At 42.9% G+C, this 25,111-nt stretch overlaps 1 long non-coding RNA gene across 1 annotated transcript in view; it reads right to left on the reverse strand.

Moving 5' to 3' along the window:
• LOC125699405 (uncharacterized) overlaps window positions 1–25,111 on the reverse strand; it is a 315,820-nt gene that overhangs the window by 80,174 nt on the left and 210,535 nt on the right. Inside the window, exons 5-6 of the long non-coding RNA XR_007379534.1 lie at window positions 16,077–16,156; window positions 14,516–14,618 (exon numbers count right to left, since the gene is read on the reverse strand). This is a non-coding gene — a long non-coding RNA (uncharacterized LOC125699405). The remainder of the gene's footprint in view (window positions 1–14,515; window positions 14,619–16,076; window positions 16,157–25,111) is intronic.

Raw genomic sequence — 25,111 nt, forward strand, 5'->3', positions numbered from 1 at the left:
CCTGCAAGGAAAAGGAGATGGGACCTCTCTAGTCCGCATCTGGCATGTTATGACATGGCCTTCTCAGAGAAGAAGCCTTCTGCTCGTTGCTCTGCTTTCTGCACAGCAGTGGAAGTGGAAGGCTGTGGAAGCGCAGGGCTTGAGCAGCAATGGGATACCTTAAAGTAATGACAAACATATGGAGCTTTGTCCTGCAAGGGCTCACCCACCTGTACAAATTTTGGGTCAGGTTACCTGGTGTCTCGCCAGTAGCTTCAAAAGAGCTTTATTTATTTACTCTAGCCAAGAATTTGGCGCTCTATTTTTTAATCTGCCCACATCTTTCACCTCCTCCTGTAGCGCTTGTTCTCCCAGGGTTTTTTTTTGCCATTAACACTCCCAGTTCAGGATGATTATTACATTAACAGGGATTCCAGCCGAGGGTGGGGCTCACTCCCAGCAAATTAGTCAATGCGGAGCTCCACTCCCCTATGGCTTGGATCCCACTGTATCTGAGCAGGCTTGTACACAGCACAGCCAATGCTGGGACTTACAGGAAGGAGACCCTTTGTGCCATCGGTGAGTTCCGAGATGAGACAGAAAGAACACCCGACTACCTGAACACTGACATTCACTAAACACGTTCACCAGTGCCAGCTGCTGCTCCTGGAAAACTTTCCTGCTTGCTCACTTCTATACAATACGCAGAAATCTCTACAGATTTCTCTAGGTACATCTCTAGATGCAACCAGAAACACACTCCAGGGACCAAGTCCTCTGAAGAGAAAAATACCCTCCCAAATGTATTAACTGCCTTTCTCTCTAATTCTAATGGGCATCTGCAAGATATTCAGTTCCAGGCTCTGAATTCTTAGAAGAGGGTTTGCCAGCACCAACTAATCAGTACTAGAATTTGGCCTTACAAATTCTTCACCATGCTGAGACAGATGATTTGAGAAGGCCCACAGCAGCAGGTACCCCCAGAGAAATGAGGCTCCTAATTCCATGGTGCACATTTCAATAAAACCACAGATATATTAGGAAATAACTCATTCCACTTACAGTGCAACTGTCCCTTATCCCACCTCCACTATAAGAATACATTCAAATGAACTTTTGGAACTAGAAGGTCAAGCAAGACAAGCTTCATAGATCCCAAGGTGGGAGAGGAAAGTGATTTTATATCATTGAAACTTCTGAGGCTGCACATTATAATAGAAAGATCAATTGACCAAAAAGGGAAATAAGATTGCTGGGTGGACCCGGAGCTTAAAATGGACTTAGCATTGTTTTTGAACTTATTTAGAGGCATGATGGAGGAACATGGCTTTGTTTCCATTTATAAATGTCCAAAATGACAACCTGAATTTAGGACTTGACAAGTGCCAGACTGACCTAATTGGAAACAGCAGGACTGTATTCTTAGCTGAGACATAGGTGTGCCACGGCTGCCATCAGGCTATCTACTGCAGCTGCCCACAAAGCTGGCTGGGAAGAACTGAGACTGACAAATGCACCATTAGATCTTTTTAGTGTTCATCTGGGCCCTGATTTTCTCATTTGTATCTGTACCTACAGCTCTGTCACAGGCTCACACTAGGCTGGCGTTTTGGATTTATTTCGCACTTATGTCAAACAATGAAGAACCCTACTCAGAATGCTCAAGAAGGAAAATGAAAAAAAAAAAGGCATCTGAGACTATTTATTTGGTATCAAACATGCTTACTGTAGACTGAGACAGCTAAATTGGCAACTTGTACCAGATTTCTTTTAATTGGACAAAGAGCTGTGTAATTCCTGTGCATTGGCTATGAGGCAAAATACAATATGAAAAGCTATTAACACTTCTCTTTCTGAAGTTTTCAGAGAGCAGCTACAATTACTCCCCTGAATTTTACTGAAGACTGAGGTTTCTCACTGCCATCTGACCCAGGGTGTGCATCACCCCAAAGGGAGAGAGGTGGGGGGGCTGTGTTTCCACCTGTGTTCTCCTGGAGCAGCTCTGTGGGATTTGGACCTTGGTGATCAGATCAGCATTTGCAGTAATGCTTGCACATCCGTGTCTGGAGATGCCAGAAGCACCACAGGTAGCCAGGCCCAGTTACTCCACGTTTGCTGGACAGCTTCAGAAAGCCACACGTTACTGACTTCCTACTTCAGAGTTCCCCCAAACTGCACCATATAAAATAGATCCAGAAAGACCTGAAATCGTTAAGTATAAATAATACCTTTTTTTTTATCTAGTCACAGGGGGATACACACCTTGTGCACCACACAAATCCGATTTAAGCTCTCAGAATAGGTTCTAAGTAGGACTTAAGTAGTGCAGGGGCCGTTAGGCTGACCCTCTACACTGGGGTTAATTTCATCCAAAAGCTTTTCCAAGAGATAAGGAAACAATCTTTCATGTACAAAGTGCTTGAGGAAACCAAGAAACAGCTAAAGAATCTGCCTGCTTTGAAAGCTTTGTATCTCACCTCTACACTCAATAGAGAGATGTGTTGTGTTGACGTACTGTAGATTATACCTTAGCCAAATGGTGAAGCTAAAAGGAAACAGGATCTCTTGACACTGTTTTAGACAACCCATAATATGGCACTATGATTAAACGAAGTTTACAAAAGGGTTCTATTTACATGTCTGCAGAAAATAGAACAGGGTGCAGGATGCTGATTGCAGTGTAAATGTTAACTGAGGGACTGAATGGCACTCGCTGGGCGTTTGGAAAATCCAGTGCAAACAAAACAAAGAGCAGAAGATGGTCTCATTATCCAAAGCAGCCTGCATCCCGACAGCAGGCTGGCTTTAGGTGGAAATAGAGCAGCCTTTATTGCTGATGGAGGGCACGAGTGGGATTCACAAGAGATATTCAACAATTCAAAAGATGTCCACGAGAAGGAAGCTCTGTGCCAAAAGAATTGTGCCTGGACAAAACTCAGCTTATCTACTGGCTGCTTCCAGCAAAGGAGTTGGTGGAGTTAGAAGTTAAGCGTGGCAATGCACACCTGTGTCATCAGGGAGGGAACTATTGTTTTCATGGGAAAAAAACACTGTCGTTCAAATCTGGGTCATTGTATGTGTGTGAAAGTCTATCACCTTCATGTTGGAAAGGTGAGGGTTCATGATAAACAAGTTAATTCACGCCTGTTTTGTTTCTGGAGTGCTTTGGCATGGCAAGAGGAAACAGATGGACAGGAAGTCTCAATTCTAGACAGTTCTCCAGATGAAGAAGAAATTACCTTTTGGCAGGAGACAGATGAATTCAGGTGCATATTAATTGCTTCATATTTCAGTGGCAAAAAATGCAAAATGAACATAAAGTCAAATTAGTATGAGTGAAAAGATAAAAGCAGCAGACCAAGAAATCAACCTTAGATTATTTACAGACTAGAATTACTTATGGACAGTGCTGCATCCTTATTTTCTCTTACTTGTGAAAACATTTCCAACAAGGAAAGGACCACGGTAGAGGTGAATGCTGTCTGACTTCAGCTGTTTGTAACTGACTGTTTTTACCCACACAGTCAACCCTAAAATGACCTCAGTTCATGACTAATCAAGGGCTGAATTGAAAGTGGCGCTTAGAGAAGAAAGCTCTGCACTGCCCAGAAACAGCAAGCACCAACTTGTGCTTCTCCATTACTGCCAGAGGAGCCAGAGCACTAATATCAACCATGGCTCTTGGCCTCTATTGGTTATAGGGAAATCCATAGAGCCAAGGCTTGTACTTCACCCAGGATTTAACAGAATTGGACCCATCAGCAAGTTTAGACATTACCCTGAGAGACCAAATTCAATGCTTTGTTTTATGTTATTATATAGCTATTAAGAGCCAGCCCTGCAAAGATCTGCAGTGAACAGCTTTCCTCAGAGGAGCACTTCTCTGTGAGGCCTTTCTATTGTAGATGTGCTGTGTCACAGGCTGCAGTATCACGCGTAGCAAACACATTGTCATTAACCACCCTTTAGCAGGTAATAGGGTGAAACATGTCAGTGAACCATAAACCCAATCTGATTTAGAAGATAAATTGTAATGGCCCAGAAGTAGCTGTTATGGTCTTTCCTGTCAATACTTCACCTTTAAAAAAATTCCCTAAATGCTTATTAATACTATACAATGTAATGGCTGTCAATAACATTTATTCTAAGTAGTCCCCAAACACATTACATAATCTGCATTTAAAAAGTCCATCTCGCCAATATCTGAAGGAGGCACAGAGGAATCTCTAGTGCTCTTTGCTCCTTCACATTAACCCCTCCCCACTGATTGATCCACATCTTGCTGCGCCTGAAGGTGAGGAGAAGACATGAGGGGCAGAAATGTTAGGCACAGCTGCAAGTGGCTGAAAGGGAGTCAGTTGCTCCTGCTCCATGCCCTACACCCTCACAGCCCAGAAAGCAAACTGTATCCTGGGCTGCATCAAAATAAGTGTGATAAGCAAGTCAAGGGAGGTGACCCTCTGCTCTGTGCTGGCGAGTCCTTACATGGAATACTGCATCCAGATGTGGAGTCTTCAACACAAGAGAGATGTGGACCTGTTAGAGTGTGTCCAGAGGAAGGCCACAAAAACAACTCCAAGAATGGAACACCCTCCCTGAGAGAGCTGGGGCTGTGCAGCATGAAGAAGAGAAGGCTCTGGGGAGATCTGAGAGTGGCCTTTCCGTGTCTGAAGGGAGCTATATGAAGGATGGGGACTGACTCCTCAGCAGGGTCTGCTGTGATTGGACAAGGGGAAACAGTTTCAGACTAAAGGAAGGGAGATTTACCTTGGATGTAAGGAAGAAGTTTCTTACAGAAAGGGTGGTGAGGCACTGGAACTGGTTGCCCAGAGAGGTGGTGAATGCCCCATCCCTGCAGACACTCCAGATCAGGATGGACCAGGCTCTGAGCACCTGACAGAGCTGCAGGTACCCTTGTTATTGCACTAACCGACCTTTAAGGGTCCCTTCCAACACAAAGGACTCTATGATTCTGTGATTTCTGAGGGACATCGTTTTGGGGCAATGAACCATGAAATGAGGTGGGAATGAATGGCAAGGAGCAGCATGGCAGGAGAGACAGCAGTTCTCACAGCAGTTCTGTGGCCCAGTAATGTGTTGCTGCATTCACAGGCCAGCAGCAAGCCTGAGCAGAGGCTAGGCCCTTTCTCAGTCCTATCCGAGATGATGGTTTGGTGTTTTAACTAACAGTATCTCAGTGGCGCTATGTGCCTGCCTGGCATGCTAACAGCTGGCTGATCTGGGCATGCAAACAACCCAGCAGGCATTGCCAGTGCTCAGATTACTGCTGGTTACGAGGTGAATGAGTGGCAAATACCGCGATTATGTAAAATGAGGATAATGGTAATTACGGGATAGCTTCAAGAGGGAGGCAGGAGGAATAATTTTTCACATCTTAAGTGTTCACTGTTGGTGTTAATTATCGGTGTTTATGACTGCCACTTCTCGGATTAGCAAAGTAAGCAGTGTGTGATGAAGTAGGGCATTACCACCGGAACTGAAATCATGCTCCTCGGGGCAATGGCAAAGCCACGGGACAATCCCTGGTGTCTCAGGTGTCATCCACCTCTGCTGCTCTGGCAAAGCAATACGTTGCAGTTTTGTATGTCAACAGCACTGGGCATTACAGCTAGGACAAGATCAAATGCTCCACAGCCTTCAAAGAAAAGCGTGATCCTCCATCTGTGGCAAAATTTGGACCTATAAAGAAATACACTACATATAAAAGAAGTCACACTTAATCTTCTGCTGGGAGTCAAGATCGATGTGGAAGGTCTTGCAAGCCAGAAGCATGAGACACCACTGTGTTATAGGAAAGGGGAAGGGGTGAGTTTGGCTGCGGATGGGAGCCGCAGTTCCATAGAGCTCCCGGCACCTCAGGCCCTGGCTGGGCACAGCCCCACTCAGCGATGGTCATTCTTGGATGCCATCATCTGGTATGTTACCTGCTCACCTCGCACCGTACCACGCTGCTCTGTTATCACACTGCTGTGTGCTAAGTCCATGGGAAGGAGCTTTCTGAGTCACTAACCCATCAGCACATGGCCAAAGAAGAAGCTGGGGAGACAGTCTGTGTAACTAACTGTAACAGTAACATTATTTTGATGTCACAAGTAAACGCTGTATGTTCTATCTCCTTAACACATTTTTACTAACAGTGGGGATCCATGTGGTAAATGTACAACACCAGTGATAGCTGGATAAAGATCAGGCACACTGAATGGGAGCATTTAAAAGTATATCTTAAAATATACCAGCAAAGCCCAGTTCTTAGGCAGAGGCACTATTTTTCATTCCACTGACTGATATAGACACGTGTAGACATGATGGGGATCTTGCTAAAGTACCAGCAGAGCCTCCCATTGACAAAAAAGCCATTAATTTGCACTGCATCTGCTGGTATATGACAAAATGACACTTCTTCCTGTGCAGGCAGGGATAACTACTAGTTTGAAAGACGCCTGCTAAAGTTTGTATCCGGAGACTGCTGTTTTTCTTCTAAATCTTAGAAATTTGGAATGTTGTATGAAACACTCCCGCAGTTAGAAATGCAGGTCTTGAGCCAGTGGTTCAGTGTCTTTGAGTATCAAGGCACTGCTGGGAGTGAGGATGCACTTCTGAAAGAGTTAAATGAGGCAGGGTCAATTATCACTGGAATGTTAACCAGAACTCCCTAGGGCAAGATAAATTAATAGTAAATACAATCTTACTATAGAAGCATGTGTCATTTTCAGTTCAGTGTGCTGCAGAGCACACTGCCCTGTTAAATTAAGTAAGAATTGCAATAACATCATGCCATGTAGTAGAAATAGAAGTAGGTGAAGTTTCCTCCATGAACCCAAGAAGTGATGCAATGGCAGTTTGTATGGGCATAATTGTATATTTTGCTAGCATCAAAAATAAAGGTTTTAATGTATTATTAAATTCCTTGCTTGGAGGCAGACATTTGCACACCTACAATTATTTTAATTGCATGTTCCAGATTTTTTTGTTTTTCAGAATTTTATGACAGAAGCTGAAGCTAAAATGAATAGCTCACAACATACTTTCCTGAGTTTCAGTAATACGTTCTTCTCTCTGGGTAATGGAGTGGTTTGTTCAGTGTGTTATATTTTTAGTTTTATGGAAAGGTTTTGGAAAAAATGGTGCCAAAGAAAATATGTGTGGTAACCAATATGCAAACTACTCTGAATTAAATAAGTCTGGAGAACAGAAAAGAACAAGTCTGGAAGGTAAAGACTACACTACAGTCCAGGAAGAGGTGACAGAATGCATGCACTGCCTAGAACTGTGCAAAACCACTGATTTGTACTGCAGCCTTCAGAGCTCTTTTGAAATTCTCTTGCAGACACAGCAAGTAGATAGGCTTTCCTTTGAAGGTGAACAGCATCTCTGGAAAAAGTAAAACGTGGTTTAAGAATGGCTTTGTGCCTATCTGAGAAGTTTCATGACAGCACAAAACAGTGTTGAGAGTAGGGAAGTTGGCCACATAGAGTAGGTGCCCCATGGCAGACTAAAATGAGGATTTAGTACATGTTGCTGCCCTGCTGTGCCTTTTCATCTGTATTCCTGGTCAGCGTGCTGCAGCTTAGCTGTCACAGCAGGATGCTCATGGGAATGAGAGTATCCTTCCTACTTACCACGCAGTGCTCCTGTGTGATTACCATGCAGTGCCTGATACCCACACACCCGAGCTCCTGGAAGGCCAGGAGGAGCCCTGTACTGCTCCTCATTCTGCCACTGGATTATTCCACGACCTGAACATAATCACCAACATTCTCTGTATCAGTTTTCCTTCTCTGAAACGAGCATGACTACATTTTCTGTGGACGTCCCCAGTGTGTCCTGCTCTGCTTCCCCCTGGCAGCCCTAGGGAATTGACGCAGGCATGCTGGCAGCTGACAGGGACCTCGAAGCTGAAGCCACGATGCTGATGCAGCAGTGCTGTTCTGTCCTATCCAAAATCCACTACCTGATCCCACACTGACATTTCCCAGGATCTTACAAGCAGACAATATCTTTCATCTCCTCTCCACCCTCAGATCACAAGAACTATTAAGACCAGAGCAATTTCACTGATGCCAAAGATATTTCTCGTGATTTATAGCAAATTAAGTGGAATGGGAATTGGGTCAGACTCTGGGAGGGAGGGGGGTCACACATATTGACTTTTGCCACCCCTTCCCCTGAGGCAGGAGGCTGAATAGCGAGTGCACATTCTCGTGGCAAAGGCACTTCCTCTATGAAAAAAAACATTCATATATACCCAAATCTTGAATTTCATTAAGCTTAATGCATTTGCAGCCAATTGAATTTGATAGAAAGCCTTTCCCAGGTAGTATTTAAACTCATCAAGAACACTAATCAATGGTTGGTAGTTAAATGCATTCTTAACTTTTTATGTGCATTGTCCTTGTGCCATGTGCTGTGATGTCTTTATAACAGGATCATTAGGGAACATCACAGAGATTAATAAAAATATGAGGTGAATTGGACACAAGGGGTTCCATTAAATAAAATAGGATTATAGAGAGATGAGGCTCTGTGGTATTTGGGGATGTAATATTTTAAGTGGGTCTGTTGGCTTTTTTCTTAGTTCTTCCTTTCATAGTTGTACTGAGTTATGTAAAATAGGTTGGTCCCAGGGTAAGCCTAGAGTTAGGAGGAGAAAAAAAAGCCCACTTTCCCCAGCTTTTGTGTTTCTATTCTCCTCTTGGAAAGAACACGAAAGCCAAGACTTAAAATACATGGCAGAAATTAGAGACAACCAGTTGAACTGCTTTTACCCAAAAGCAGAATTTACAGCTGCAAAATTTCATTGATCCGTTGATCCACTTCTTAGAGGAGACTACTTAGTGCAGGAGGATGAACTCACAAACTGCCCGGCTCCAGGCTCAACTCCCTGGGCCAGCTGGTGGCAGGACAGGAAAGGCCCAGGCTCACACCAGCTGCTCCAGAAACAGAGCAGCTCCCTGTCCTGGCAGGGCCGTGCTGAGCAGCCCTGGGCAGGGCACTGCGTCTCTTCGTGCCTCAGTTTCTCAGTGTTCAATGAGGAATGATGGCTTTGTCTTCTGCCTTTGGATTCTGTTCAGAACGCTACCTCAAATCACATCTCTCGCCACCTATTGTAACACAGCAGCCAGTGGAATGAGGCCAGAACTAGTTTTACCCTGTAAATATCCATGTGGAGCAATACTAATAACTTGTCATCTGAGGCCAAGTGATAAGCACAGTCTGGGAACCTAGCTGGGACTTGCACCTTGTTCTGGGGTGGAGATTGAACAATTAACTCCTGCAGCACTTTAACAGACTTGCTGATCTTAATTTTCTTTATTTTTCACAGAAAATCCTCTACACCATCTCTTTGTTTTAGTGAAGTCTTAGCTAGTTTGTTCTAGTTCTGCTGACCTGGGAACAGCTTCAGCAGGCTTAAAGGCACCCAATATTAACATGAAAGACTGTAATCACATCTTCACAGCTGCTAGAGCCCACAGTGTCACTGGGAGTTTGCATGGCTAAAACAGAATTTGCTGTATAATCCATGCACTGCGCTGTTCATGCATGGTAATTATGTATAGCAAAATCCATAAGGAAGGAAGCAGCTACATACAGTCTGCTTTTAAAATCTGAAGGGAAAGATTCTTATTTCTACTATTTGAAGAAACCACCTTTGAAGAAAATCACTTCTTACTTCTTTGATGACCAACAACCAGAATGTCACCAGTGGCTCCGAATTTCGTAATGCTCTTTCTGAGCATCTCTGCTACTTAAGATTGCCAACTATCAATCTCCTCTTGTGTTCTCCATTACAGCTAATTTCTCTGAAGAGTGAATTTTTGAATAAACTCCCAGTGTAACTAAGAGGAACACATGCTGGTAAAGACGTGAGAAAGTATAGAACGAACCCCATTTCTTGCCACCAGCATCATATCACTATTGCACATCCTCTCTCCAGTAATCTGTATGTCACAGAAGATTATGTGCCCACGCAGAGAAAGAAATATATACCAGCTTTCCAGTATGACATAACTTATGAAATTATTCCCTGTGAAAAATTTAAGCAAAACAAAACTGTCACTGCTGTATTTCCTCCCTCCTTCCTTTTCATAGGAGCTGCAATTCAGGTGCCTACGTGAGTTCTGTGGGCTACATCTCTTAGGATGTAGTACTTCTGAGATGTTAAAAGCTGTGAAAAGCACATCTTTCCATTGCAGGCACAACCTGTGCACAGCCCTAGCACATGGAAGACAACGGATGCAAGAAATAAGTGAACCCAAGTTCCCACTAAGCTCTGAGCGTGCACTTACAAATTCAAGAGATAACAGAGAAGAAGAGGGAGGCTCTGGGGCAGAATTTGATGCCTGTAGCGTTAACAAAACCAAATACAAAAAAAAAATAAAATTATATTGCTACCAATCTAAGCTTAGTGTCAGGAACAGAAAAAAAAACAAAACAACAAAAAAAAACAAACCAGAAAAGTTTGGACCAGCTTTCCCACAAATCACCTATGACTAAATTTAGGCCTGCATCCAAATGTCAGATGCTGCTCATAAGAACCGCTTTACTTCTAAAGAACCAACCCATGCTGATACCTCAGTCTGCTTACTCCTCCCCTTCCTCACTGTGCCTTGCTCCCTGTGCCCCAGCTGCCCCCCAGACACTGCTGCCTTTGGGAGGGGGTGCGGTAAGCGGCGAGGGAAAGAAAGAGCCAGCAGAGAAGTGGAGCATTCAGCAGGCGACAGCCTGGTGCTCCTGCTTTTGAGGCCGCTCTTGGGACTGTGGCATTGCCCAACTGGAATATTTCTGCTTTGTTTAACACAGTGAAAAAACATCAGTCGACACCGTAATGTTAAGAGTGGTGGATGCGAGTAGGACCGATAAACAAACACGTCTTTGTTTTAATAGTGGGGAGTGACTTTATCACAGTTAATTATAGGAATTTACGCTATTTATGTGAACTCAAGAAAGCAGAAAACATTCATTTGTTGGTAGTGTAACTGCTGGGTGGAGGCAGCCCAGATGCATGGAGATGAATGCTAGACTGTATCTTGTTTGTCTTGTTATGAACAACTTTACTATGTAAATTTGAACTTCAGTGAATAGCTACTTGGCACATTAGAATGTATAATTATAGACACACAAAAAAACATGGAAAGTGACATTTAAACATTGTTTCTTTGTCACATATCAGTTAAATATAGAAAAAAACATATTTACTTTAATCCGCAGTAGACATTTGGTCTCGCACCTGCTGCTCACACGCAAAGTATGTCATTATCACTCAACGTCCATCCCCTTACACACAGAAAAGAAAGTCACTTTGGCTCAGTTTTGTTTGTCTCATTTCAAGCCTCAGAGGAGATGCACTTACAGAGGAATGTTAAGCAGAAAACAAAACCAAAATAGCGCAACATCAACTACGGTCTGTGTGCAGGGAAAAAAAATGTTGCTTTTGTTTGCATTCAATAATTATCCCAAGCCAGTTGTGATATGATTGCATAAACTCCAGAACTTTTCAGAGACCAAGCAATGCTACCAATAAACACTGTCATACTACAGCCACACTACACCACTGCTTGGCCAGCTGGGCAGAGCTGGCAGGGCCAAAGCCAGCCTGGTGCCCTGCATGCTGCTGATAGATCATGCTGCTGTAAGTCCTACACATTTCTTAGGTTTTTCTTCCAGACAGGAATTATTATGAACAATTATTTCAAATATGCAAACCACCAGTTTCTAATGAGGACCAGAACTATTGCTAAGGAAGACCTAAAAGCATTCTTGGCTCTGTAGAAGAACGAGTTTCAACTAGCAATAATCTACATCTAAATCTCTTAGACACATAAACAGTTCTCCAGTCCTTCAATGGCTACCTGCATTGTATTCATCAATGCTTTATCTGTGGAAGTGCTCATGGAAGAAGAGAAATGGATCTTTTTACAGAAGGGAGATCAAAGCAGAGAAAGGGACTGATTGTATGAAGCAGTGCAAGTGCTGACCACCCCAGGCTAGCATGGAGCTGAGCTCGTCCTTTGCACAGTGCAGTGACACAGCTCTGACAGCTCATGCTCACAGACACACTGCGGTCTGTGCTCACAGTGGGCTACTATTGAACTCAGACTCTCAACAGGGCTTATTGAAAGAGGACAAGATGGTGAGGAATTGCACTGTAGCCAGCTCTATCCTTGCTATGGACACAGACCTCCCTCTGTAACTTGCTCAGGTTTACAGCCATGGAGATTGAAGAGGAAAGAGTTGAACAAAAATCTGGAGGGAAACACTGGATCACCTTCCCATTACAATGACACTCTCATTGGATGAGATCTCAGAAAGTTTACTTTCTCTTAAGCCCAACAACCCACAAGTTAAGATCACAGAATCACAGAAACACCAAGGTTGGAAAAGACCTACAAGATCACCCAGTCCAACCATCCACCCATCACCAACAGTTCTCACTAAACCATATCCCTCAACACAAAATCCAAACGCTCCTTGAACACCTCCAGGGTTGGTGACTCCACCCCCTCCTTGGTGGATGTTGCAACCTGACACAGTTTTGATTTAAAATTTCGAGTAACTCTTATTCCAGGCTCAGATTTCTCCAGGCAAATGCTATTACATAAAACTAAACAACTGAAGGAGGAAGTTTTACGTGTTAGCCTGCAGAACATAGGATGTGTCTATAAAGTCCTCAAACTGTATATGCAGCATCCCTACTGACACCACAAGAAGCAGGCATCTCTGGGGTGAAATAGGCACACTGAGAGCCTGTTGCATAGCACTATAGAGCAAAAATTGGTGTTTAGTCAAAACTACAGTAGGGGATTTGTTGAGTGCTATGTTGGTGCTGAGGAATTACACAAGACTGACAACTTCCTCTAGCTGCCCGTACCTTTATCTCATATTATTTTTTTTTATGAGTCTAACACATAGCTTATTTCTTCCTTGCTTAATGGTATACTGTGCTTTTTATCCTGATTAATACCTTTCAGTACTTCGTATGCCATACCTCAAATCTGCATGTCACACCATTTTCGAAGGAAAAGTGAGCAGCATCCTTTGGGCTACATTCCCACATTTTTGATCCACTGTTTGTTTTGCTGCTGTAATGATTATTTGTAGCTAAAGAGATCAATGGAAGTTCTTAACATATTCATGAGGCGCCCACTGCACAGCCAGCACTCAGTCACAAATGAAAGTAACCACGCTGCACGTGGGTGTTTGAACAGGTAACGTAAATAACCTGAGCAGAACAGGCCTGAGGACATACCACAAGGAGTATCAATTCACACTTAAAATGTCCTATGGCATCACTACACCAGGTGTAGCAAAAATAAGGGCACAGAATGGAAAGGTTGCAAAAGTTCTTGTAAACAACGCTACCAGAAGGGATGGCTGCTGCAGCCTCCAGAAATGGCAAAGGAAGAAAACTGCATAGCCCACAATTAATGTATCTAAAACTAGGCAAAGAAACAAGCAAACAAACGAACAAAAAAAACAACACCAAAGACATCTGCAAAGTCTGCTTCATTCTACCACAGCATTATACCCACAGTGTGCTTGCAGTTTTATGCTGATTTTTCTCATTTTCGATTTCTTTGTGTACTTCATGTTCCATCCATCAATTCCCTTCAAGCCACTCTCACGTAACCCTTCTACCTTAATGACCCTTCTCAAACTGTACTGCAACACAGACCATTTCTACTTCCATTCATGAAGAAAAGTCACATCTGATCTTTCAAGATCTTTCCTTAACAAATTAATCCTTTTTCCAAAAGGCTTTCTACTGGTCTGGCTAGTTTTTTTCCTCTCTTTCTCTTTCCCAGGACAAAAATTGTAATTCAGCCTGGTGCTATTGAGCCCTTCTTTAGCAAGTGCTAAAGAACCAGAAATGCAGTGGCTTTTGGCTGAACTTCAAAAGCCTGGAGTGCAGTCCCAGCTTGGAGGCTGCACATACATGTTAGAAAGAGCTGGATGCATTATACAATTGTATGACTCGAGTATTCATGGCTGAGGAAATCATATCGATTGGTTCTGGGTCTTTTGTGAGCTCTGACAGATCCTGACCCACATTTGTTATCTTAGTCATTTTACTCCCAGCTTGTTCCAACCATTTAAAGGCTAATATTTTCACTTCTTACCTGCTCACTGGGAAGCAGGAGGCTGGTTTGTTAGGAAAAGAAGTACGCATTAATGAAGCTACTCATACAGCAGAGACAAGGTTTTGTCTGTCCAGCATTTCATAGGTTGGCCAAAACCCACATTTAAACTCAAATATATCCAGCATCCAAACACAAGCCCAGTCTGACCTCTGTGTCTACAGGAAACGCACAAGAAATTTACACTTTTTACTTCTCAGCATTGGCCAAACCAGGTGTCTACATGCAGTATTGACTGGCCAGCCTGGTTAAAGACTCGCAGACAGATGCTGCTGTCATCCCCACAAGTCACCTACTAGCCCATGCTGCCCACAGCACTCTGCCTGGTGAGTGCACACACATCAAAGACTTCCCTCGTTCTCCCGCTGCTGCCCACTTACCTGCTGCAGAAGCAGGAACATGGGTGAAGATCCAGTGATGGGACTGCCCTGTGCTCAGACACCTCCTGACTCCAAGCTTCCCCAGCCAAAGCTCAGCATTTTCCTGCACAGAACAATTTGACAGAATCAGAGGTGGCCTTTCGCATCTTCCTGATAAGCACAAACAAATCTGCATCTTCCCTTTGTTGAATGTTTGTTTGTTTTTATAATGTTATCCTGCCTGCGTGAGCGTACAGTGTTCTAAGAGGTAAGAATACCTATTTGGTTCACCTCCAGACTGATGTTTTTTCTCAACGTAACCTCAGACAACACGTCCTGCTCAGTTTCTGATCATGTCCACATTGCTTCCCTCCCAAGAACAGGGCACTTGACGATTTCTGACACTGAGTCAGAAACAACTAAAACGCTCAACAGAATTTGCCTTTGAACAACATGGATGGGAATTGATTACGGCTAAGCGAAGCTGTCAGGTTACAATTTACTAAGACAGTCATCTACATCACCTAACTCCTTACAGTGTTTTGAAATTTGCAGACATGTTGCCAGTGAGCACATATCGATTACCCTTCCTTGAACGTGGCAGAGAGGATTTCCCTACTGAGTGGCTAAACGATGTGTGTGTTGAAACAGATTTAATTGAATGTAAGTATGCTGTTGGTAATTTTATTCAGAATTTCTATGTGAGACAAATCACACCTGATCCAGAGAAGTTCATCTCCTGGTATGGGGTCCCAAACTGTATCTAAAACGGAAAGCATAGAAAAAATACAGAGCAGGGTAGGGGACAAGGTAAACTGAGTATTGCAAGGAACTTAAGAAATGGATGCTTCTTAATCTTCTATAATAACTTAATCCGATTCAAAATTGGGTGTCTAGACTCCTTTTCTATGTACAGATAGATATATAGATATCCATCTTAGATATCTATTAAAAGATGGAGTGAGCTCTTCAATGAAGGCAACACTAAAGGACAAATTAAAATACATTTCTTAAAATAAGGTGACGTGGTTCTACCCTGCAAGATATGAGTCCATCCCAAGGTACTCATCTTCCTTTCCCCTCACAAAGTATTTTGGAGGAATAATAAAGAATTTTTGAGTCATAGGGGTAGGAATGAAGTAAGTGAAGTACGCAGGTGTCATCACTGGTACAGTGGTTTGGTGTTTTGACAATATATATACAGCAACCTGAAATATGACTGTTTAGAAAACATTAGTTCCTTGTTTTTCAAAGCTCTCCAAGCATGTGGGAAATACCACACTGAGCTTGAATGAGACCAGCAATATTGAAAACACAACTAATGTGGTGTACCCCTGATTCAGCATGGAAATGTCATTGATGTTCACAGAAGACGCTCGCACGCTCTGGAATATCCACAAATCAATACAAGGGCTAAAAACACTGCTCCAAAGAAAGACACAAGCTATTAATTCAAATCCTGATTCAGCTGAAAACCACTGAATTTTCAGCTGTTGAAATGCCATGTTCAACATGGGAGAGAGAAGAGAGATGCAGATGTGAAACTGCATTTATGACCAAAGCAAATCCTCTGACTGCTTACCAGTGGTGTAAAGCTGCTCTGGCTTCCCTCTGCGTGGAGTAATATCACATGACAGAACCTCTACTGCACGGAATGACAAGCTGGGGAAAACAGATAAGGAAAGCATTGGTATTGAAATACACAAAGAACAGCAGATACTCTTTATTGTGTAATGCATTAAATTATAGCAGATGGTGTAAGTAATTCGTAAGCGCCACTCAAGTATAAAAAAAGCACTTAAAGGAAAAAGTTTGCAAAATTCATGAAACCTTTCTTCCCCCAGTTTCTGAACCCCCCCTTTTGAGATATCCTCAGGGTACAGTCAGGAACATGTAGATTTTTAAGTTGCAGGATGTACATTTTATGTGCCCAATAAATCCCACAGCATGCTACAAAATTCAGACATCAAAATGGCAGAAAACAAATACGAGATTCAAATGACACTGAAGACGTAGCCCCCTTTTTTTTTTTCCAGTCCACCAAAAAAGAGCTTCCTCTGCTTCACAGCAAGTGCAGTGGTGCCTGGAACCACGCTTCTGTGCCTGCTTTCTCTTATGGAGCATCACCCTGCTCCACAGAGACCTCAGAAAACACCATGTATGGGACCTCTGGAGAACTGCAGGCCAAAATGACTTTATTAAATACCTCTAGGTCAAAGATTAGTAACACCAATTGCAAAGAGATATCCTTCTCTGTTCCTTTGATGGATAGCATGTGCTTATACCTGGTTTCCTCTGAAAACTAAGAAATTCCATAATAATGTGAACACAGACTGCACTGCCAAATTGCTGAAGGCCACTGCCAATCAACAAAGAAACATACTTCTTATTTTTAATGAATTACACACATTTTGGTGTCCAAATCACTGTCACGTCCAATACATTATGCACCTTTTCCATTCCCCTTGTAAGCTGGAGATGCATACATCACAGCAGGATTATTTTGCACCCAGATGCAGGCACGTTCCTTAAGTAATCACCTATCAACAGATATTTTGAGTTGCAAATAATCATCCATAAAATTAAGCCTAAAACATTTACCACATTATAAAAATGATAAAGCAATCTCACCTTGCCTGCACTTGCCAGTCACAGTGAACTCCAGCTCTTATACCTTTCCCCCCTTTGTCTGAGCAATGTACTTTTAATAGCCATCTCTTAGCATCTTCTCTTTGATAAGTTACTGAAGCCTAAGCACTTAAACCTGACAGTTTGGCATACAGGCCATAAAAAAATCAGATGATTGGGAACAAGACCTTCTAAGCTTCCACAAATGTTCTGCTAAGCTTCCACAAATGTTTGTGTTAACTCCTTGCAATTAGCAGAGATCCATAGTTCAAGCTATGGCTCCAGAAGATGTGGTCAGCGGGCGCTGGCACTCATGGTCTGCTCAGATGAAGGGTCGTTAGATATGACACTGGCTCCTAAGTAGGAGGTGGTTTCCTAAAGCATTCAGCCCCTGTAAACAGCTTTGTGTTAGCAGTAATGGATAAGCACCGCAATCCCATGCAGCAGCTTCTGCCAAAATCCCTGGCTCAGAGTGACTGCAGCACAGGTGATAGCCAGAAGGTGATAGCCAGAAGGTCCCCTATGTATCAGAGCTGCCTAACATCTCAGCTGTTTGAAAATCGGTACGTTTAAAGATTAATTTCATACTGAAAGAGGAGCCAATTATCTAACATATTATGATGTGAAGTGTATTTAACACAGCAGGATGTGAACTGAGGCAGCTGACCACTGGACCTGACCTGCAGGCCATTATCTGGTGCCTGCCTTGGTGGTCAACAGGTCTGGGCTGGGTAGGATGCCAAGAACCGGGACAGGGTGGGCAGCTGGGGAGAAATGAGCTCCTGAGCTTGAACCCAGCCCTCCTCAAGTATGTGCTGCGTAGTTTTCATGACACTGGAGGTTTTAGCTCAACTGAAAGCAGCAAAGCTGACCCCAAACGTTTGCAAGCTCCGAGTTCTGCTCCCCATACACTTTATGTCAAGCTCAGAGTCACCAGGTGTGTAAGCAAAAAGAGCCCACAGGCAGTTTTTGCTCGCTTGGCCAGCATCAGGCTTCAGGTTTCATTGACATTGACAGCAATATACAGAAACTACTTTCACTTGGATGAACTATTCTTGAATAATTTCACCAAATACCTAAGATCGAAGACACTCGCTTTGAAATACTAACCTTTACCTATCCTCCTTTTATCTTCACAAACCAGTAAGAGGAATCCTGCCAAGGCAGTAACCTGTTTGGCTCATGATGAGCTCCTCTATAGGCTCCTTGTAATATTTTTGCGCACCACAGGCCTCTCACTAATCACTGAGGTGAATGAGCTTGACTGGCTGCCTGGAGAGAGCTTTAGGAGGACTGGAACCCTCCAGAGGACAAAATTATAGAAGAACATGGGCACCTATGGCCAATCACTTCTGCATGAGGGAGAAACATTTTATTTTGTTGTAGTCGGTTTCTTTTGAAGCTGTAACCTCTCAAAAATGAAAACTAAAAGCCGTCCTTTCATGTTTTTTGCATCTCCCCCCACATCATTCTGTCTAGGAACTGCCTTGATGTCTCCTTTAACTGTTCTGGAAGCATTTGATTTCCATCCATTTATTTTTTCTGAACTTCATTTTGATCAGAAATTTTTCCCTTGTCCAACTCATGAAATACTTCTTTTCTCACTCCCATCTGCTTCTAAATTTCTTCAGATTTTATGTGTGCTGCTCTGCTGAACAGCCATACCAACAAACATGGCCATTTGGAGCTTGGATTCCCATTTTAATGGCCCCTTGCATAACATGCTCAATCCCACTCTGCTCACCTGTTTTTCATGGCACATTTATAAATGTAACTCTTGAGGTCCCTTCCAACCCCCGCAATTTTGTGATTCTGCCCATGAAAATGATTCCCAATGTGTAAAATGTACCTTGATTTTTCTCTTGCTCTCTAGTTGCATGAGCTCATGCACTACTCTTGTGAGCAGGTAAGTGAGCAGGACAGCTGGGAAGAAACAGGCATCTGAAAAGGGCAAATGTTGCACGTACCACTCTCAAACTGTGATGTGGCTCCTCACCCTGAATAAACTAAACCAGCTTACATTTTCAATTGGCAATAACCTCTGAGTATGAGCTTTTGAGTAAGCTGTGGAATGGCAGAAAAATGTAAGCACGAAACTGTTCTACCACAGTCACCAGGACATCAGTGCTGCTGCTTCTGGTCACTAGGACCACTCACAAATCTCTGCTGTGCCACACATCCTTCTTACTCCTTCCTGTGCAAGCAGTCAGGCTGTGAAGAGGAATTTCACCAGAACTGACTACACAGTTTGGTTTTGCACAATCTGAGTCACGTTACAAACCTTGCAGTCGAATTTCAAACAAAACACAATTCAAGGGTGCCCAAGACAAGACTTTTCATTCTTTCTGTTCAAAAGACAGGGCTGATTTACCAGCAACCAAGCAGTCCTTATGCATGCGAGCACTTGCTCACACGCTTCCCAATTAAGAGTCTAGTCCTATTAAGACTAATCACACAAGCCTTTCCCACATGAAGTAAAAGATCAAAACTCAATCCAAAGTCTGCATATGCATATAGCTGATGTCTAGTAGATTAAAACTTCCACTTTGTGTTCAGGATTTTTTTTAAAATAACTTTCACTTGATAGAAATGTCTAAAATCCAGTGTGTCGATGCTTCTTCTTACAAAACCACTGAATAGTTCAGGCTTCCAAGCAAGAAATTCGACAAAAGCTGGAGCTGAACCTTAGAAATCATGTGGAAATCCCCTTGGTACAGGCACACACCTTCACCACTTATCAGTCTACAGCAGCAATATGTAAATTCATAAACAGCAATTTCTCCCCATCATTAAAGTGGTCATCAAAACTGAGCAGGACACAGAAGCAAGTGGACTCCTGCATTGCTTTACTCAAATTTGGCAGCCAGTGTCAAATACTGCCAGGGCCCCCAACGAACCTCACTCTCAGAAACACCTCCGATTTCCTTTTTGCAATAAGCACTTCATTTAACAAAAATTAGGAGAGATTTTAACATCATTATTGGCTACAGGCACCACAAAGCATCAAAAATCGGTAGCAAGAATTAACTTCAGGAAGGTAATATAATCAAGGCGGTGCCCAAAGGTTGCTTATCACAGCAGACTCTACCTGTGCAAATCTTAACTGATATGTGTCCACTTAACAGCCTTCTGAACACAAAGCACCACAGGAGGCATCTCCAGCACCGCTCTGGAGCCATCCTGCACAGCCCCTGAGCTGAGCAAGGCCCCGCTCGCCCCACCAGGCCCCGCTGGCCGCCATGCACGTGAGGAAAGGAGCGACAGCAGCACGTCCTGGAGATGTCGTTTGCTCAGCACAGCTCTGCTGGGCTGTGGGCACGCTATGGCCGAGGACTTCTGCCAGTCTCCTCTGGCAGCCCAGCTGTGCCTATTCATCATCCTCTGCTTCATGGGTATTTTAATCCGGCGGGCGGGGGGAACCTAGGCTGTCGTGAGTACTAGGAATGTTATGTAAAGAGAAATCTCACTGTTTCCACTGTGAAATTTTGCCTCAGGCAACTTATGAATGTTCCAGGGAAGATACTCACTATTTTCAGCAAAACAGCTGACAGATCCATCTGCTGCTCCTGGTGATATTGGGTGCAATTTTCGAGTCTCACTAACATACGCTCCTGCGGTCCCAGGGAGAAGGCGTGCTGCCCTGCGCCATGCTTGTAAATGAAGGGAGCACAATAAACTTCTGTTCTAATTCCAAAATTGTAGGATAAATAATGGTCAAAATACCCATCAAAGGATGATGTTTGCAGGAGCTGGTTTTATTCAGTTACGAGTTTCTCAAGAAGTATAGATGCTCAAGAAGAAAATTTCAGGAGCACTTTGTATAATCCTTTTACTTTAGAAATTATTTTATCTGGAAAAATACCCATGAATTTCAATTGTCCCACAGTTACAGTTGGGAAGATTTTTCATTTTACACTTTTCAACAACAAAAATGTAGGCATAAGTCTATTGCAATATTCTATGAAAGCCACAATGGCAGTGCTTTCAGATAAATGCTTTTTAATGAATAAGTAAAAATGCTTCTTTTTGATATTTCAGAATGAAACATTTCAGTCTGAAACTTGTTTTTAGTGGACTAAAATCAGGTTTGAAGATCACATGTTTAATTTGGATTTGAATTATGTGGACTTGCGGAATCCAAATTGAATGTCTTTAGACATTTGAATTGAATGTTCCTTTAGACTTTGATTAGCCAAAGTTCTTCTTGTTTTGAAACAAATGTCCTCTTTTTTTTTTTTTTTTTTAATGACTCTGAAATAAAAAGGAGCCACACACACAATTGTCACCACACATTTATGGGCTGGGGGAACTTTGAGTCTTTTCCGCCATGAATATAACAAACAGAAAGATTAGAATCCTGCTGTTTGGAAAAGTGGAATATAAATTCACCTGTATGATAGCTGCAAAAGGATCTGCAATATAACCATAGGCACAGTGATGCGATCTGAGATACCAGATGTCCTTGTAGATGGAGAATGAGGGACACAACTTATGTTTAATCTATTTCGGAGGACATCCCCATACCTGAAGGAAAACCCCAATGCGGGCAGACATTTTACACGCTCTGTGCCAACTTAATAAAAAAAATACTGACACCATTTGTTTCACCTTCAGCACTATTATTTTGGTCTGTTTGGCCTACATCAGCAACCACAGAGCAGGAAGTTGCCGCATCCGATGGTCTCTTCTCTTCATGTTATTCAGCCTTAACAGAACAAGAAGAAACTACGGGAAAAAATATCCCACTGAAACTTACAAGTGATAGCAGCCAGCCTCTCCTGAACTGCTACGGCAGCTTTCATCTTACTGTGAATGATGTGCCACTGCTGGGGGAAGAGATGGTGGCAGAGCAACAGCAAAAAAATAAAATAAAATTACACACAACTGTGTTGAATGGTGCCAAATCTGACTCTCCCAGTGCTGGTTAAAGAGGCAAAGTTTCTCAGGCTTCCCTGTAAGGTCACAGCTGGTACTTCTATGAATTTTCTTATTACATGGGAATGAGGCAGAGGTTCATAGGGAGAGACAGATGGTGAGGAGCAATGTTATTTATCCTAATGTGCATGTGAGACAAAGAGCTTTTTGGCATACCTCTTGAGCTGAGTCTTAGGGCAGCCAATCCACACCAAGTGTTTTAATCTCTCTACGTTTAATTCCTCCCTTGGCAAGTCCAGTCCTACTTGTCTTCAGCGTCTACATGAATCACACTAGATGTTTTCCTGAAATTTAGGCTCTGAAGAGCAATTCAGCCAAAACAAGAGCAACAAACATGCCAACCCCAGCCATGTCTGCCCACTGCCATGCAATTGCACCCGCTTGGGCCACCCTCTGCCTAGCAAATCATGATAGCAAGTGGAAATGAGCAGCTCTGAGAGAGATTCAGGATTTAAGTTGCAGATGTGCTTGCTAATCGCAGTGAAAATGCAAATTGTGGCTGCAGCTTTCAGGTGGGAAAGGCAAGGGATGTTCGTGTTGGAGGAAGTGGGGATAGGCTCAAGGCTCAAGACAGGACATCAACTGTGGGAATAGGGAACTGGCAACAAGAAGGCAAAAATGTTGTTTACATAGTGGTTTGAGCTTAGCTTCAAACATGAGTGAGGGGAAGACTTTGATCTCTGTGGAACAAGGCTATTGCTGGGAGGACCCTGCTCATTCCAATGGAATTATTATTGGATTTAAGCAGTGATAAAGAGGAGAATCTGCTTGCCTGAGTCCAACCTCCTTATTTTGCTGCACATGTCAAAATTCGGATAGCCTTTCCTGTTGACATCACAGTAGAAACGCATCTGGAGTTAATGCTAAAATCATGTGAGCAAGGACTTCCAGGAAAGACCTCACAGAAGCAGAAGCACTACTTAGAGGAGAAGATAAGATATGGCTCCATCACATGGCAATTGCTCATTCAGACCACCTGCCAGGGAAGCGAGCTCTTCAGTTAGTCAAATAGCTATTTGTGTCCAGACTGGCTGGGGGGAAACCAATCCTAACTTCTGGAAGCATGACAGATAAACCTGTAAACAGAGTGCCTTAATCTGGCACTGAAATGGTGGAAGGAGGAGGAGCTGGATAGGAAAATGGAAAGCCAAAGTGAGAAGATGAAGGGAATCACTCTTCTCTGGTGTTCTTTAGGTAGGACATAGAAAGGCAGATCATGATTTGCAGATTACATAGAGTGTTGAGCTGCCCCTAACTGGGTCTCCACTACAAAAGGAGAGAAGAGGATAACACAGCACTTTTTGTTTTTTTTTTTAAATATCACTTTAAAATAGCTCCACTTCAATGCCTCACCTCACCAGAGCACACAGTATCACATTCACTTTACTACCAATTAAAATGGACCAGGTTTTACTTAGATCTAACTACAGAAGTTTCTTCCAAACAAATAAAACAAGATTTAATACCTTAGAAACGCAACAGGTTGACAGCATAGGAACTTGAAAACTTCCATGGGAAAAAAAAACCCCACAACTTGTGATCTATCCCGTACAAGTTCTATTACTGCACAGACAATTACCTGTTAATGCACAGACAATTACCTGTGTGATGAAAACCCAGCGTAGATTTTTGAGCAGTGTAAATCTGCATAGTTTCAGGACAGTGAGGTTCTAGATCTCAGGTTTTCTGACTTTTCAGCCTGTCATAAATTATTCTGCTTGCAATTGTTGCAATACAGCCCTGGCAATCCCACTTGTTCTTCCTGAGCAAAATACCATGCATGCTCATCTACAGTGGAGATGACTTGCTGACATGGGAAGCCAAGGAACAGGCTACTTCCTGGAGCAGGGCTTATGCAAACCCATCAACACTGACAGGTCACTACAAACCTAGAGAGGGTGGTCTAGTAATAACTCCAGATTAATAAATACCACGTCACTCAGAGCTAAGTACACAGCAGCCCCTCTGGCAGATATTCCTGTGACTTAAAAGGAAACAAGGTAATATTTATGCATGCATGCAGGTATGTTTAAAACAAATGCTAAAAATGTTTGAATAAAATCTAGTGTTTACTGTTTACTTGTAATTTTTAACAACCACTAAGAAGGAGGAAAATAATATTTCATTTGGCATCCTTTTGGTTTCCTTCATGTTTGTAAGCAACTCCCACTGCCTCCATTACAAAACACATCACAGCTTCTTCTGGATGTCCCACAACACAGCATGGCCAGTTTCCACCTCCCACTGCAACATGTGGGAATGTCCCTGTGGGAAATAGGAGCAATCAGCACCTCAGAAAACTAATTAACTGCCATGAGTTGCCGAGGCTCACCCGTCCCACATCAGGAGCACAAGCTTCCCGGCACCGACTTTAAAATTCAAAGGGCCTCTTCTACCTCTTGATATAATTTAAGCTAAGACCTGCTGCAACCAAGCGCTTCAGGACTGGAGAGTGTCTGAAGATGATTATGAGGTTGCTAACAGGTTTACTCTTTCTTCAGGTAGACTCTTTCTTCGGCATCTTGCTGGAACAGCTCCCAGGTTGTGCTGCAGCAAAGCAGAGCACTGGATTCCTGGTAGAACACCATCCCTGCAAAGCCACAGTACAGCCATAAGGGTTTTGTCTTTGAGTGTCTTTGGCCAAGAAAGACAAATGCAGCGGTCAGGGCTGTATGCACAGTCACCAGACATAATGACATTCTTGGGCAGGATATAAGGATTCAGATTTTCCAGATAAGTTCACCTTTATATACCTATCTTAGAGAACATCTTCACCAAAAACTTTAAGGAAAGCTGAATTTGAAGGTTATAATGTTACCTGCAATATTCTGAAATACCCCACCCTTCCTCCAAGAATCAATTTCCTAAACCCCACTGAACACAGGCACTGTATTTCTAGTTCACATCTTCAGAGTTTCACCTTATTTTTTTTTTTTACCTTTCATACCATAGCAAATAGTCGCAACAATAATGACACCAGCAACTAAATTCTACTAATGCACTCCATACTAAATAACTATCAGAAGAAATCCCACAGTGAGCAGAATTGGCATT

The sequence above is a fragment of the Lagopus muta genome, chromosome 12, assembly GCF_023343835.1.
Source record: "Lagopus muta isolate bLagMut1 chromosome 12, bLagMut1 primary, whole genome shotgun sequence".
Lineage (NCBI taxonomy): Eukaryota > Metazoa > Chordata > Aves > Galliformes > Phasianidae > Lagopus > Lagopus muta.